Consider the following 14,802-nt stretch of genomic DNA (forward strand, 5'->3'; position numbering starts at 1 on the left):
TGGGATCCTGTGTACCAAATAACAGTCTTGTATCTTATTGCTGAGCTTAGTTATGGCAATTTATTTGTTTTTAATTAATGGCGTTTTGTGGGCGTGGCAGTTGTCCGATTACGCCCATCTGCAATACCAACCGTCTCCCGGTACCAAGAAATATGTCTATTAAGTTTCATAAAGATATATCAATTTTTACTCAAGTTAAAGCTTGCACTGACGGACAGACGGACGGACAGACAGTCACCCGGATTTCAACTCGTCTCTTCATCCTGATCATTTATATATATATAACCCTATATCTAACTCGATTAGTTTTAGGTGATACAAACAACCGTTAGGTGAACAAAACTATTATACTCTGTAGCAACAGGTTGTGAGAGTCTAAAGATATGCACGCGAAACAATATCTGTTGCTTAGCGATATATAAGGTTGGAAGGTATCTCCCTTCCGCTTTTTTGCTCTTCATTCAATGCTTTATAAAAAGTGTTACAGTGATCGCATTTAGTTAAAATATGCGCCGTTTTGTTCGATGATCTGTTTCCATCTAGACGGCAACTTCATAATACCTTCCTCGTAGAAGCCCCCCTCCTTATTTGCGAAGAATTCGGACAGCCACTTTTCACAAGCCTCTTTTGAAATCAACTTCACACCACCAAGGGCATTCGCCATGGACAGGAACAGGTGGTAATCACTTGGCGCTACGTCCGGGCTATATGGTGGATGCGATAAAACCTCCCATCCGAGCTCCCGTAGCTTCTGACGAATCATCAACGAAGTGTGTGGTCTGGCGTTGTCCTGGTGGAACACTACACCCTTCCTGTTGGTCAATTCTGGACGCTTCTGGTCGATCGCCTGCTTCAAGCGGTCCAGTTGTTCGCAGTAGATGGTAGAATTAAGCGTCTATAACTGTTGAACGCAATATCCAAACTAATCATGCATAGGACGAAAACCTACCAAAATGTAACTTTTTCAAAGTTCACTATCACCAGTGTAAGTGGTTTAAGATATCAAAAGAGATGACGACTAAAGCTGTTTATAGCCTATTCGTAGAGGCACCTTATACATAATACGTAACAAGGGTCCACGTTTTTTTGTTTATTTTTGTCTGAAGTCCAATTTCAAAACATATAAATATTCAACTGTGCTGCATTGAAAATGCTTTATTAGCAACGGTCAATGCTTGAGGGAATTTACGTCAGCGCATAAGAGTGTGCTTCTTTCTAAATGCAGAAAATAACGACGTCGTAAATTAAAATACCGCAGTCGATATATTCATATATACAGACATTGATACTGAGTGACGAAAGCAGTAAGTCGAAACTCTAAACGCCTTTTAAAATTTCGTTCTCATGTACATATTATATATACTCTATGCCTATGCGTGGGTTAGTTGAGACTATCTGTTTCTCGAATTTACAATAATACTCAAATATTTCTTGTTAATATATTATTTTTAGTGAAATCTCGATTTTTTACTCAGTAACTCATTTCCACTCATGAAAGTATTGAGTTGAAGACAACATGTGACTCACTAGAGCTCTCCCCAACTTAGCACTCTAAGAAAAATACCTGCTTTGTGGTTAGTTCAAGTTACGAAATACACAGCTCATTTTATTTGCGGCGATTTTTTGCAATCACACTCTCATTGAGTGTAGTTCACTCACAACGGTAAACAAAACAATATTAAGCTAATTCACTTTTACATAAGTACTTTTATGAGTAGTTTATAAATAAATTGAGCAGAGCCTTTGTATATATATAACCGGCATACCGGTATGTGTATAAAAGTTGTCTTGCTTCATATATATTTTTAGAAACTTCTTTAGTGGAGAATATGAGGTCCACAAACTTAACAGTAGAGTGCCGAATTCAAAAGTTCAGTTAGAACAGAAATACTTATATCAGTGTTGAGGTATTACAATAACTAGATGTTAGTTTCATCTACTATATCAAGCTATCCATCAGCAGTGAAAACTTTTCGTTATCCAATAGAACTGGTAAGAGTAACTCAATTACAGGAAAATTTTTACAGGCTAAAATTTTATGTCCTTCATAGATATCGAAGGTACTGGAATTTTAAATGATACTCAGGTCGCTTTACGTAGCTGATAAGTGTGAATTATTGAATTCGAATTTTCTTAAAAAGTATAAATATTTTATGCTGAAATATTCAAAAGTTAAGTAAAGTAAAACCGCTTGCTTGTAAATACGGTATGCCGTAAGATTCGGTCTCCAAAGCACGGAATGATTTATTTACTTAAAGTGGTAGAACTTTCCATCTGTTAGACAGTATTAATATAGAGCAAGGAAGAGAAGTTTAGCGATGCATATTAGGGTGGAGCGAAAAAAATATTTATTTTTCCAAATTTTTTTTTTATAATCTACAAATTTAACCCTCAGGCTAAGCAAAAAAAAATTCGCTCCAACCTAATGTATATGTATATGTATATTTCTTACCCGAAACTGCTCTTCATATATATCTCAATTGCTTGCAACCTTTACTCCTATACAAACTCTCTCTATGTTCATTCTGTTAAAATTCAAAATTTTGGCATTTTTCGAAATTACTTGAAACTTGAACCGATAAAGAGTTTGACTCGCTAATGTTAAAAATCTGTAGAAACTCTCTGCACGCTCATGCTGTTTAAAATTCAAAATTTTAGCACGTTTTGAAATTACTTTTCTTGCATTTATATATTGCAAGTAACCTTTACTCTTATATAATATCGGCGCAACTTTAATTCTATATGTTCGCTTATGATGTTTACCTTAAAACATTTATCAAGTTTCAAAATTACTTTTCATATAGATATATATTGCTAGAAACCCTTACTCTTTTACAAAATCGGTTTAAGTTTAACTCATTGCTGTAAAAAATCCCTACAAACTTTCTGCACACTCATACTGTGAAAATTCATAACTTTAGTATCTTTCAAAATTACTCTCCATATATTACTAGTAAACTTTACTCTTATACAAATCCAGTTTAAGTTTAGCTCACTTATGTTAGAAATCTCAACAAATGCTCTGCAAAATCATGCTCTTAAAATTCAATACTTAAGCAGCTTTTGAAATGCCTTTCCATATATATTGCTGGAACTCTGTACTCCTATATAAAACCGGTTTAAGTTTAACTCATTTCTATAAAAAATATAAAACCTCTCTCCACGCACATGCTGTTAACCATCATAATTTTGGTGCTTTTCGAAATTACTCTCCATACATTTATATATTGTAAGTAATCTTCACTCTTATTCAAAATCGGTTTCATTGTAACTCACTTATATTAAATTATACTCTTCATATATTTAGTTCTTGCTAGTAACCTTTACTCTGATACAAAATTGCCTCTCAAACTCTTTGCACGCTTCTAATCTTCAATATTTAAGGACATTTCGGTATTACTCTTCAAATATTTATTTGTCGCTCTTAACCTTAAGTCTTACCAATATGAGTACAAAGTCGGCTTAAGTTTATACTCACTTATGTTATAAAGCTCTGCATGCTTCGAACACAAAACCAATATAATAACATTCACTGTTTCTGCTATTAATAACCCGACTAACTAAAATATCATTGTTCCAAGTAAACAAATTCGACGAGAAAGTGAGAACGCGTCGACAAAGCGCAGACTTCGCTATTCGGCACTTCGTGCGCTGAAAGCGATTCTTTATAACTTTCCAAGTTTCGTTCAGCAACGCTGTCACTAGAGGCTAACGCACTTCGTTGTTTGGCCGATAGGACGACTTCGCCAGTGAAATTTGGTCGTATTATCAGTGTGTGCCATTTACAATTTAGTTTAGTTTTACTTTGGACTTCATCGTTAATGGTTGAATAGTGGTTATGAACGCGCGCTTAACTTGGTGTTAGTGCACATATACGTATATATGGCTATTCTTGAGAATATAAGCACAAAACGGATAAAAATTTCTTGTTCAAAGTTGAGGGAGGAAATATCTTTGTGGTGTATTATAAAGTTGAACGCGACATTACTGCAAGAATATGCTTGAGCAGCTGTATTGCAATCGTGTTAACTTATGTAACGGAAGAAAGTAATATAAATACTCGTGGTATTATTTTTGAATAAAATGTAAAATGTTACAAAATAAAATTATAATCCGCAAAGGAATCTAAGCATTTCGAAAGGTAAGAAACGTTAATAAATTAATATATTGAAAAACCATAAAATGAAATAAGGTAAAAAATAAATAATAAAAAAAAATAAAAAAATCAAATAAAAAAAGCCTAAAACTCGACAAAAAAAGTCAAAATAAGAGGAATACGGAAAACTAAAGCAGATGCACCTTAACTGGATTCCCTATCGAGGTTAAAATCGGATGGATCAGTTGCAGGCTACGATTAAAGGAGACTCAAGAGATGCTTACGCTGCTGCGGACCAGGGCATTTAGCCTGGGACTGTTAGAAATCAAACAGACTATATAGAAGAGGGCAAAGAATATGTACAAACACACAGAGTTAAACAAGCCCGCATTCTGCTGCCTATGCATGGAAGCGAAACACGGCCAAAGTGATAATTTACTGGGCTCAAGAAAATGCATGGTATTTCAAGACTTCTTTAACAAATTAAAATAAAAAAGAAATTTAATTTAGAGTTTCAAATAAAAAGTTTAACATATTTAAATGCAATAGTACCACTGCAACGAAGCACAATGTCTTAGCATAGTGTGACTTTATAACTATGAAATAAATATTTGAATTGCCAATATAAAATTTTATTTAACTGTGTTAACACAAAGCGAATAGTTGAAAAATAATGTCATAACAGGCGTTAAAATTTTTCGAGCTAAATAATATATTAATTTAACAAAAGTTTCGTGTAGATATTATTCATTTTGTATCCTCAACTAATCTGTAGGATATTATTTAAATTTAATGAACCAACGTTAAAGAAACTTATGTTGTGAACTTGAATATAATAGAGCTGCACATACTGAGTGTTCCGTTATTTCGTTCTGATAATATCTAAATAACTTCACGATTGTTGGCAATTTTTCTCCACAATTAGAGAACCTATGGAAGTCGCAATAGCAAGCAGGAAGCAATAATAAAGCCCATAACCAAAGTAAAGGCGTATTAAAAGTTACCAACAACAATAGTTAGTTCATTGGCAAATATTGTTTAAGCAAAGTTTGTTTATTAGCACAGTTTTTTTCTGCGGCACATTAACCATTAGTAACCGCACGTACACAATGACGTATACGTAACGAACTGCATTCTTCTGTTTTTTTCACTATAACAATAATAATAGTATTTAAGTCACGCGTGTGCTCAAACAATAGAGTGCAAATCCGAACAAAATGTTCATAAACAAATCGCATTGGTGCATATCTTGCGCTATCTGGCGCTCTGCAAAAAAGAACCTTCCGCGACAAAAACGCAGTGTATCGCCGCTTTGATATTTTGCACGCTTCGCATTTGGCCAAAGTAGACATTGGTTCATTAAGCTTACTTCTGTTGAAAACTTACATACTTAGAAGTTTATGACTAAAATAAGGAGGGTGCTATGCCTTTCATATCTATTGTCGTGGAGACATGGGTTTTATATATAGCCGAAATAATAGTGATTTGTATCTAGCCGAAATAATAGTGAATCGAAAAGTGAATACAAATTTATTTCGTGGAACGGCATATATGACTAGCAAACCATATCGCGTCCGCCACTACTAATCAAACTTTGTAAGTGCAGTAAAATGTATTATCTTTCTGACGTTGCGGAGGTGAAGATAACTTACCTTATTTACTTGCAATACCGGAAAGTGTCAAACAAGTTACTCTAAGATTTTGCTGTTAGCTCCCTCGCGACAAACCACGAAGAGCGGAATTTTAGCCCAGAAAACTATTTTCAGAGCTAAATCGCGTTTACTCGAGTAAAATTCGCATTCAATTTTACATACAATTTTCGCCTTTGGATACATAAATATGTGCATTTTAACAAATTTTTCCCTGCGAATGCTTTTTCCAATACAAAAATAAAAAAAAGTTAACTTCGGTTTCATCGAAGCTATATTACTCCTCACAAATACAATACAAACGATTCCTTACAAGAACTTGAGTCCGGTCGTTAAGTTTCTATGGAAGCTGTATGCTTTAGTGTCACAAATGAACAGCTTCTTAGGAAGAAAAAGGTATGTGCAAAATTTTTGATCGACTCAGCTCATCATGTTGATCATTTGAATGTTTAATGGGTTTTTCTGCTTTTCAGGGTATAAAAAGACACTTATATGAGGTCAGAAATGAATTTGTAGCTGTCACGAAATAACCGAACATGCTTGAAACAAAATTGCTATAAACGGTTAATGAGAATATACCCATATAAACAAAAACCATCGAAAAGTTCGTACGACACCAGTGTTATTAATAATGTTGCCAATAAGCAACTTCATTACCTTAGGTTTTATTTACTTTTGCCGGGACTATCTCCGAGATTAATTATTATTCTTAATTATTCTACTTTCATTGGAGCTTTTTTGAAGATGTGTGACTTTTAAATATTTTCAAAAATTCATGCCCACTTAACGTTCAAAACTGGTCTTCTACAGCTTTAGATCACTAAATTCAACCACCAAGCATAGCATGATCAAGCAAATTGGGTCTGCCACCATCCAATCGTATATTAACTACCACAACGAAGATAATTTTTATCCATGTTTTTCCTTGTGTTTGTATTGGCTGCTTTTGCTTTGACTTTTTGTCTACGTCTAATTCGTGCGAACATCTTACACTGCTATCAGTACCGCTGCAGTACGACTGTGAAGAACTGCAATATTTGCCTGGCAGGATAGAAGCGGACACAACGTCCGATATTTACTTACACCAACTTTTTTGGAGTTTACCAATCAACTCTCGAGGGTTTGCATGTTGTGTGATAAGTTGGAGTCGGGAAAATAGCACATCGATAATGCATACGAATTTGCATGCATAGATAAACGTGTTAGAGCAGTGCAAAAACCTTTGAAATGTTAAAAAGTGAAAGAAATTCATGCATGTTGAAACCCGTTGGAAAGTAAAGAAAAATAACAAAAATGAGAGGAAAATATTTTTTTGAAGATCTTTGGTCGGGAAGAGGACGGGAAGGGCGTGGTTGAATTTCTAACGGTTAATGATGGGTTAACTCGATTTCCGGTAAAACTATGCTTCTTATCGAAAGTTAAATGTCAAATCTATATCTTTTGTATTTACTCAAATTTATGGTTGTTTTTATACTCTCGCAACCTGTTGCTACAGAGTATAATAGTTTTGTTCACCTAACGGTTGTTTGTATCACCTAAAACTAATCGAGTTAGATATAGGGTTATGTATATATAAATAATCAGGATGAAGAGACGAGTTGAAATCCGGGTGACTGTCTGTCCGTCTGTCCGTCCGTCCGTGCAAGCTGTAACTTGAGTAAAAATTGAGATATCTTCATAAAACTTGGTTCACATGTTTCTTGGTATTGCAGATGGGCGTAATCGGACCACTGCCACGCCCACAAAACGCCATTAATCAAAAATATATAAATTAATAACTAAGCTCCGCAATAAGATACAAGACTGTTATTTGGTACCGTTCTTTTCATATTTCTATGTTATAGTGCGAAAATGGGCGAAATCAGACTACAACCACGTCTATTTCTCATATAACACATTTTCAATTCCATCTGATTCTTTCACTTTCCACTATGCATATCAAGCAACAATGATTATATCGCGGTAAAACTTTGCGTGAATAATAGGTTTAAAGTATGCCACCTTGTGACCAAAAATTGTCTAAATCGAACCAAAACTGTTCAAGCCCCTAAGTACTAAATATGTGGACCCCAGTGCCTATAGTTGACTTTCTACCGAAAATATCAGTCAATCCACAATAAAATCTCAAACGAGTATACCATTTGACTTTGCGAGAGTATAAAATGTTCGGTTACATCCGAACTTAGCTCTTCCTTACTTGTTTTATTTAATCTTGTAACCCTTATATATGTTTATTTAAATCTTTACTTTCCGATGATAAATTTTCTCAAAAAATGCAAAAAAACACCACACTAAACGGTTTAAAGCTGTTTTTTATTTCAGCTGCCTATCATGAGTATTACGTAGTAGCAGCTGTTTTAACGTTTGTAATTATATATGTAATTCAGCAACTGTTTTAACTTGTATGCTATTTTAAGTAATAAAAAAATTGTACATTGAATATCATAAACATATTAAACTATGACTTCACTCAAATAACCGCTAAGGAACTTTGCAGCAATATACACGAAATAACGTCTGCAACTTTTTTCAACGCTTTTCAATTAACAAGGACTTCATTAGACCTCAGAAAATCCTCCCTCACTCAATGAGATAAATGCTCTCGCTTATCGTATAAAAAATATAGGAACAAGTGTATCCTTTACCTGCATATTTGCATGAGTAAAATTAGAACATACACCAATTCAAATATCCTGAGATGATTTTTAAATATTCAACTAAATGACTTCTGATATCTTCAACGTAATAATATGACAAATTACCTAACTACTTTTTAACACCATCATTTGTCATAAACGTCACATCCATATACGTAAAAGTCACACGAGAAAAATAATTAGCATACACTCAAAACCATGGCACAAACAGAAACAAAAATCATTACACAAATAAAATATCTTTTAACACGTTGCAATAAAAACGTAACTTCCAAGCATTAGCACACGCACAGAAATAAACACAGTTAATAATGTAACGGATAAGGCGGAGCCCTTCAAAAAAATACGTTGGCATGACACAACCGCAAGTCGTACGCCACTCGAATAATTTTGTTTTTGCAGAATTAATGATTGTTGAGTTAAATTGGACATTTCCCTTTCTATTGAATAGTATTTGCATTAGGAATGGTAATAGTAAAAGGTACGAATTTCCTTTATTTTAAATTTTGCTGTTCTATGTTCTTCACAGCCTGAATGATAAAACCTTTAAAGCAGTCGATAATGCGTTCTCTAAAATATATAACTGGACAAATATGTAAAATGCGCTCTTCAACAAATAATAAAAGATCTCGAAAGACAAAAAAGAAGGAACTTTTGAACTATAACTTAAGCGTCCTGTGAATTTATCTTCTTACAAACTAGTGATATTCTTGATTTTAATGAACAAACTCTTTAAATGCTGACTGGTTTTATTTCCTCTGTAATTGGTTATGAAACATGGGCTGAAGCTTACTTTCGCGATTAGAAATAATCCCTGTCCCTTCTTATAACTATATACTATTTGAAGTGAAAGTACTTATATTGACACGTTTCCTTCATATTCTACTATGATATATACTATACTCACTGCTACTAAAATAACTAACTTTCCCGCCTCCCTCTTCATCTGTTGACCGATTGACAGGCAAGCGAATGTGAAACAACAACAACAGCTGCTACAAAGGGCATGTAAGTGTTGACTGAAATAGCCTTGAGTATGTTGTCAATCTATTGAAATGAGACCAAAAGTGACTAAAGTGTGGAAGCATAACTCTGTATTGTTTTTATTGTTTGTTATAAATTTACTTTTCAATGAAAATGGAATCAATCAAGCTTTTATTGAACTCAAATTATCCGCTGTTTCTTGCATCTAGAAAAGCCACACAATCTTAAACTGTGGCATTCAAAAATAGAGACGTGGCTTATTTGGAAGGAGGAGAAGGAGGAATGAACGTTTATATATTTTCAATGCGCCATTGGGTGTTTAGTTATTTGAATTCTCTATGTTCAGGGAGTTTCTTCTAAAAATAAATTTCTTATAAATATTAATGGCAATGACTTTAGACTCATTTATCGGAACCGTCAACATCAGACCACTGTAGAAAATAGCTGCCAGCGGAATCAAGGGCTTTTATGGAAAACTTTTTTATTTTACAAATACAATAGTTCAAATCGGATTACTATATTAGTAGTTTTATAGTTTCGGTACAGCCGAAATTAACGCTTTTTCCTCGATCTTATAAGAATATATGTCAGGCAACAAACTACCTAATCGATATGCAAGGAAAGTTTATAAGATATATAAGCTAAGTTATATAAGTTGAATATTCCAGTAAATTGTGCATTATATATATTATATATATATAGTACAACTCAAAACAAACTAATAATATTTGTGTTTGGGAATATATTCTTAAATTATAGGAAATAAAAATTATTAATATGTTATGCTTTAGGAATTCAAGTGTTATAAAATTTATAAATTTTCGACAACTCATCTCAACTGGGAGATGTAAGTGTATGATTTTTTAAAGCTACTTGGTTAATTACATATTTAAAGTATAGCGCCTAAGATCTATAAGGTCAGTTTAAAAACCGAAATAGAGAGAGAAGAAAGGTAAGAGTAAGATACCAAGTCAGTGAGTGAAAAAATAGTCTCTCTTCTATATTCAGCAAATGGATCTTCAGTTTATTTACATTATATAATGAAAAAAATGTACTTTAAAATCCCAGTAAATTAAATTCTTTAAGATAAATCTTCTGCACTCGTAAAATATTCTGGAATAGTTTTATATGTACAATTGTGCTTTCAAGCAGAGCATGTCAATAATACTTTAAAAATTACAAAGCATATTCCACTTAACCCACACTACAGAGCGAAACATTTTGAAATTTTGAACTATATAAAATTTAAGCACGGTTTAAATTGAAAATATAGAAGCTCTACGTTGGTTTTTTTTTAAGGAAAAACATAAAAGTTTAGGGGACGTTTGCGAAAAGAACACAATCAACTTGGGAAATAAGGGACACATATTAAAAAATATGTTGGAGATTTCAATGCTTAAGCCTAATCTGCAACTAAGTTTGTTTTCAAATTAAATTTCTCAAGTCAGGACTTTTTTCTTAAAACGTTTCCTAGTCAGTCAGTATTTCTTCATTTAATATGTACCTACTGCTGCGCACTTCAATTGATAAGTGAGTGATAAGATATTTAATTATTTTAGCCAATTATATATATATTTCCTACTTTTAATTAAAATATATACGAAAATCTCATATATCCCTTTACCTTGCGAGAGTATTAAATGTTCGGTTACACCCAAACTTAGCTTTTCCTTACTTATTCATAATATTTTCAACTCGGAAAACAAGGTACTTTTTTAATTCGCTGTCATTTTTTCAGATTTTCAAATTTTTTATAAAGCTTGTGTCTAGTCATAACTGGATTAAAAACATTAAGTAAAAAACATTTTTTTTAGTTTCACGGTGGTTCATTTAAAGGTGCGTCAAATGCAGAGTTTTGAAAAGCATGATTGGCTTTTTTAATAATTTCGACTTAACCATTGAAATAAAAACAAGAAAAAACGTTAACTTCGGTTGCGCCGAAGCTATAATACCCTTCACAAAAACAAAGGCCCCTTACAAGAACTTGATTTCGAACGTTCAATTTGTATGGCAGCTATATGATAAAGTGATCTGATCTGACCAATTTCTGTGGGGAATAATTTGTTGCCTTAAGCAATAACTCGTGCCTAATTTCGTGAAGATACCTCGTCAAATAAAAAAATGTTCCATGCAAGCACTTTACTCCGATCGTTCAGTTAATATGACAGCTATATGCTATAGTCATCCGATCCATACAATTTCTTCGGAGATTAGATTAATGCTTTAAATAATAATACATGCCAAATTTCGTGAAGATACCTCGTCAAATGAAAGAGTTTCCCATACAAACACTTGATTCCGATTGTTCAGTTTGTATGGCAGCTATATGCTATAGTGGTCCGATATCGGCCGTTCCGACAAATGAGCAGCTTCTTGGGGAGAAAAGAAGTGTTCAAATTTTCAGATCGATATCTCAAAAACTGAGGGACTAGTTCGCGTATATACAGACGGACAGACGGACGGACGGACAGACAGACGGACATGGCTAAATCAACTCAGCTCGTCACGGTGATCATTTATATATATACTTTATATGGTCTCCGACGTTTCCTTCTGGGTGTTACAAACTTCGTGGCAAAATTAATACACCCTGTTCAGGGTATAAAAATGTTGACGAACCCCTTAAATTATGCTCAATTTTAATATGCAGAAATTTCTCCCAATGTATTCTGTGCATTCACTTACACATCACAACATCAACGAACCAGTAAATACACTTAGGGTATTTTTTAAATCTCACAAAGAGGAAAGGAGAGAGGATTATTAAATTAAGTGAGCATAATGCGTCAATTGGTCTTCTAACGCATCGACGTAAATGTCGAAAAAACATTTTAAAAGAAAAAACAATAAAAAAGCAAAGCTTCACAGAAATTGGTTAGAACATAAGTTACCGCAAAGTTAGTCGCTAAGCAGCTTCCCCAACTTATATACCGCCATTTACTAAGTTAAAAAGCGTATGAATACATTAATATTTGAACAGATACAAATGTACTTTTATGTCTTTTTGTATGTATAATGGAAGAAAATTATTATATATCCCCTCTCCGTCTAATAATTGCTGTTCTAATCAATTAAATATTTCGCTTTACTCTCTCTCTCTCTAATATTGTGTTGATTTTCTACCTTTAAGTAGTTTTAGAATATCGATATACAACCGAGAATATATGCTTCGGCAGGCACGAATACATAGAGAGAACTAATGTTATATTAATTTTCATTTAATTTTATATTTTACGAGTATAATGGGGGAAGGCATACTCGTTTTTTTTTTGTTACTGTATTATCCCTTCACGCTACTTACACAGTGTTCATTTTAAATGAAGCTTATGAAAGTAGAAGTAAACATTTTTATACTCTCGCAACATGTTGCTATAGAGCATCTATAAAATCGAAATAGATATGGAGATATATATATGAATGATCAGAATGACGAGACGAGTTGAAATCCACTTATCTTTACACTTTGCTACATATGTTCCTTGGCACCCAAAGGAGTGCGGTATTGTAGATGAGTGTAAGTGAACCACTGGCAAGGCCACAAAACGCAATCGCATTTGGCCTATAGCATTCGGGGAGAATATCTTTGTGATACAAGCCTGCCCTTGTGCCAAAATTAGGCAAAATCGGGTCATTTCCCAATACCTAATTTAAATATTTTCGAATTTCCGGTTGACTTTATACCACATCTATCGGTAGAAGCAGTGTATCTTCTTACATGCGATTGTAAATAATGAATGCAATGCTTCCTACTTTTAATTAAAATATATGCGAAAATCTCACATATAACTTTACGTGGCGAGAGTATAAAATTTTCGGTTACACCCGACACTTCTATTGTTGTCCATGCATACGTTCTATCTATGATTTCTTGTCCATTTTGTCACTCTTTGGCTTTTGTCGCTTTTGATATTCATTGTCTATTGTCTAGACAACAATGTTTATTTCATGCCCATTTCATTGTGGTTTGCCTCGCAGATAAAACGGAAAGTATTCCACCGAGACATTTTCCTAAAACTTTCACTAAAAATCTACTTTTATAATTTTTCATAATTTGCATTGTTCTTTTCCAGTTTTTCCTATCTCCACAATCATATGTAACCTAATTACAATTAAGCCGCTTGTAGCTGAGTGGAAGCAAAAAAGTAACAATGAAATAATTACAGTTACAAATTTTGATGTAGACATATCACAGACGCTGTAGTCAACACATATGTATGTATAGGTGTTACTTACGTACATATGTATGTGCATAAAATGGTTGCCAAATAATAAAAAAGGAGACCGCATTTTGAGGATAATGCATTTGGTTGCCATTGTGCAATTGTATGTGTTTAGCTTTTTGTCTGCGCGCGTGTGAAAATTCACTGTGCGGCGGTTGAATAAAATTAAAATGTATTAAGGTTTTTTTACAAATTTTTTACAAATTTTTTACTTCATATTCAATGGTATGTCAAAGTTGTTAGTTGGCTAGTCGCTGACCACAGTAACGTATTTATAAGCAGGTGCAGGGGCGCATTTATATGCGGGAACATGGCACTTTTGCTTCAGTATAACGAATTTAAAATTAAACTTAGTATCTCAAGCCTAAAAAAAATAAAAATACAAGATATAATTTGCTGAAAAGCTACGAAGTTTAAAAATATATAGAATACTTCATTATTATGTCGGTATGTAAACTACCAAATATTTACTAATAGATATTTATACCTTGTACAGAGTATAATAAGTTTACCAAGAAGTGTGTAACACCCAAAAGAAACGTCGGAGACTCTATAAAATATATACATAAATGCTCAGCATGACGAGCTGAGTTGATCTGTCTATATAGATCCGAATTCCTGACAAAACTTTGGATTAGCAATGCAATTTTTGAAACTCGATCCCTATGTAAATTCTCAAAACCTCACTATGCATTGCCTTGTTTCGGTGTGATGCCAGCCATAATTAAAATGAAACTGATTTGATTTCAAACAAGCTAACCAACTTAACGGATTACTTTATTAAATCTCAAAGTTATTCAATGTTTCCATATATGACAAAATTAACTCCGAATTTGATAATGTTAAATAATGCAAACGCTTGATAAACTTCATCCTCGCTTCCTTAAACAAATTCTGAAGCTAGTGAAATTGATAAAAACTTCTTCAATAGTTTAGTAGTACTGCTTTGATGTGTTTAATCACGAATTGTTTTCACCTACTTTTTTACATTTAGGTACAATATATCTCAAAAAATCAATTGCTTGAAGAGACTGCGTAGCTCTGACTTTCGACCAGTTGACAACACACAGATAAAAATAGAAAGGGGTTGACTGAAATGATTTTTTTACAGAGAAAAAGGTCAAGCAAATATATACGTATGGACAATAAAACAAAGTTAAAAAATATATATAAGTTTTTATTACTAGGAAATTTTG

The 14,802-nt window shown here is 33.4% G+C and overlaps 1 long non-coding RNA gene across 1 annotated transcript in view; it reads left to right on the forward strand.

The window, feature by feature from the left end:
• The first annotated feature begins 3,741 nt into the window (after positions 1 to 3,741).
• LOC118682254 (uncharacterized) overlaps positions 3,742 to 14,802 on the forward strand; it is a 43,138-nt gene continuing 32,077 nt past the window's right edge. Inside the window, exon 1 of the long non-coding RNA XR_004978030.2 lies at positions 3,742 to 4,141. This is a non-coding gene — a long non-coding RNA (uncharacterized lncRNA). The remainder of the gene's footprint in view (positions 4,142 to 14,802) is intronic.

Source organism: Bactrocera oleae, chromosome 3, assembly GCF_042242935.1.
Source record: "Bactrocera oleae isolate idBacOlea1 chromosome 3, idBacOlea1, whole genome shotgun sequence".
Taxonomy (NCBI): domain Eukaryota; kingdom Metazoa; phylum Arthropoda; class Insecta; order Diptera; family Tephritidae; genus Bactrocera; species Bactrocera oleae.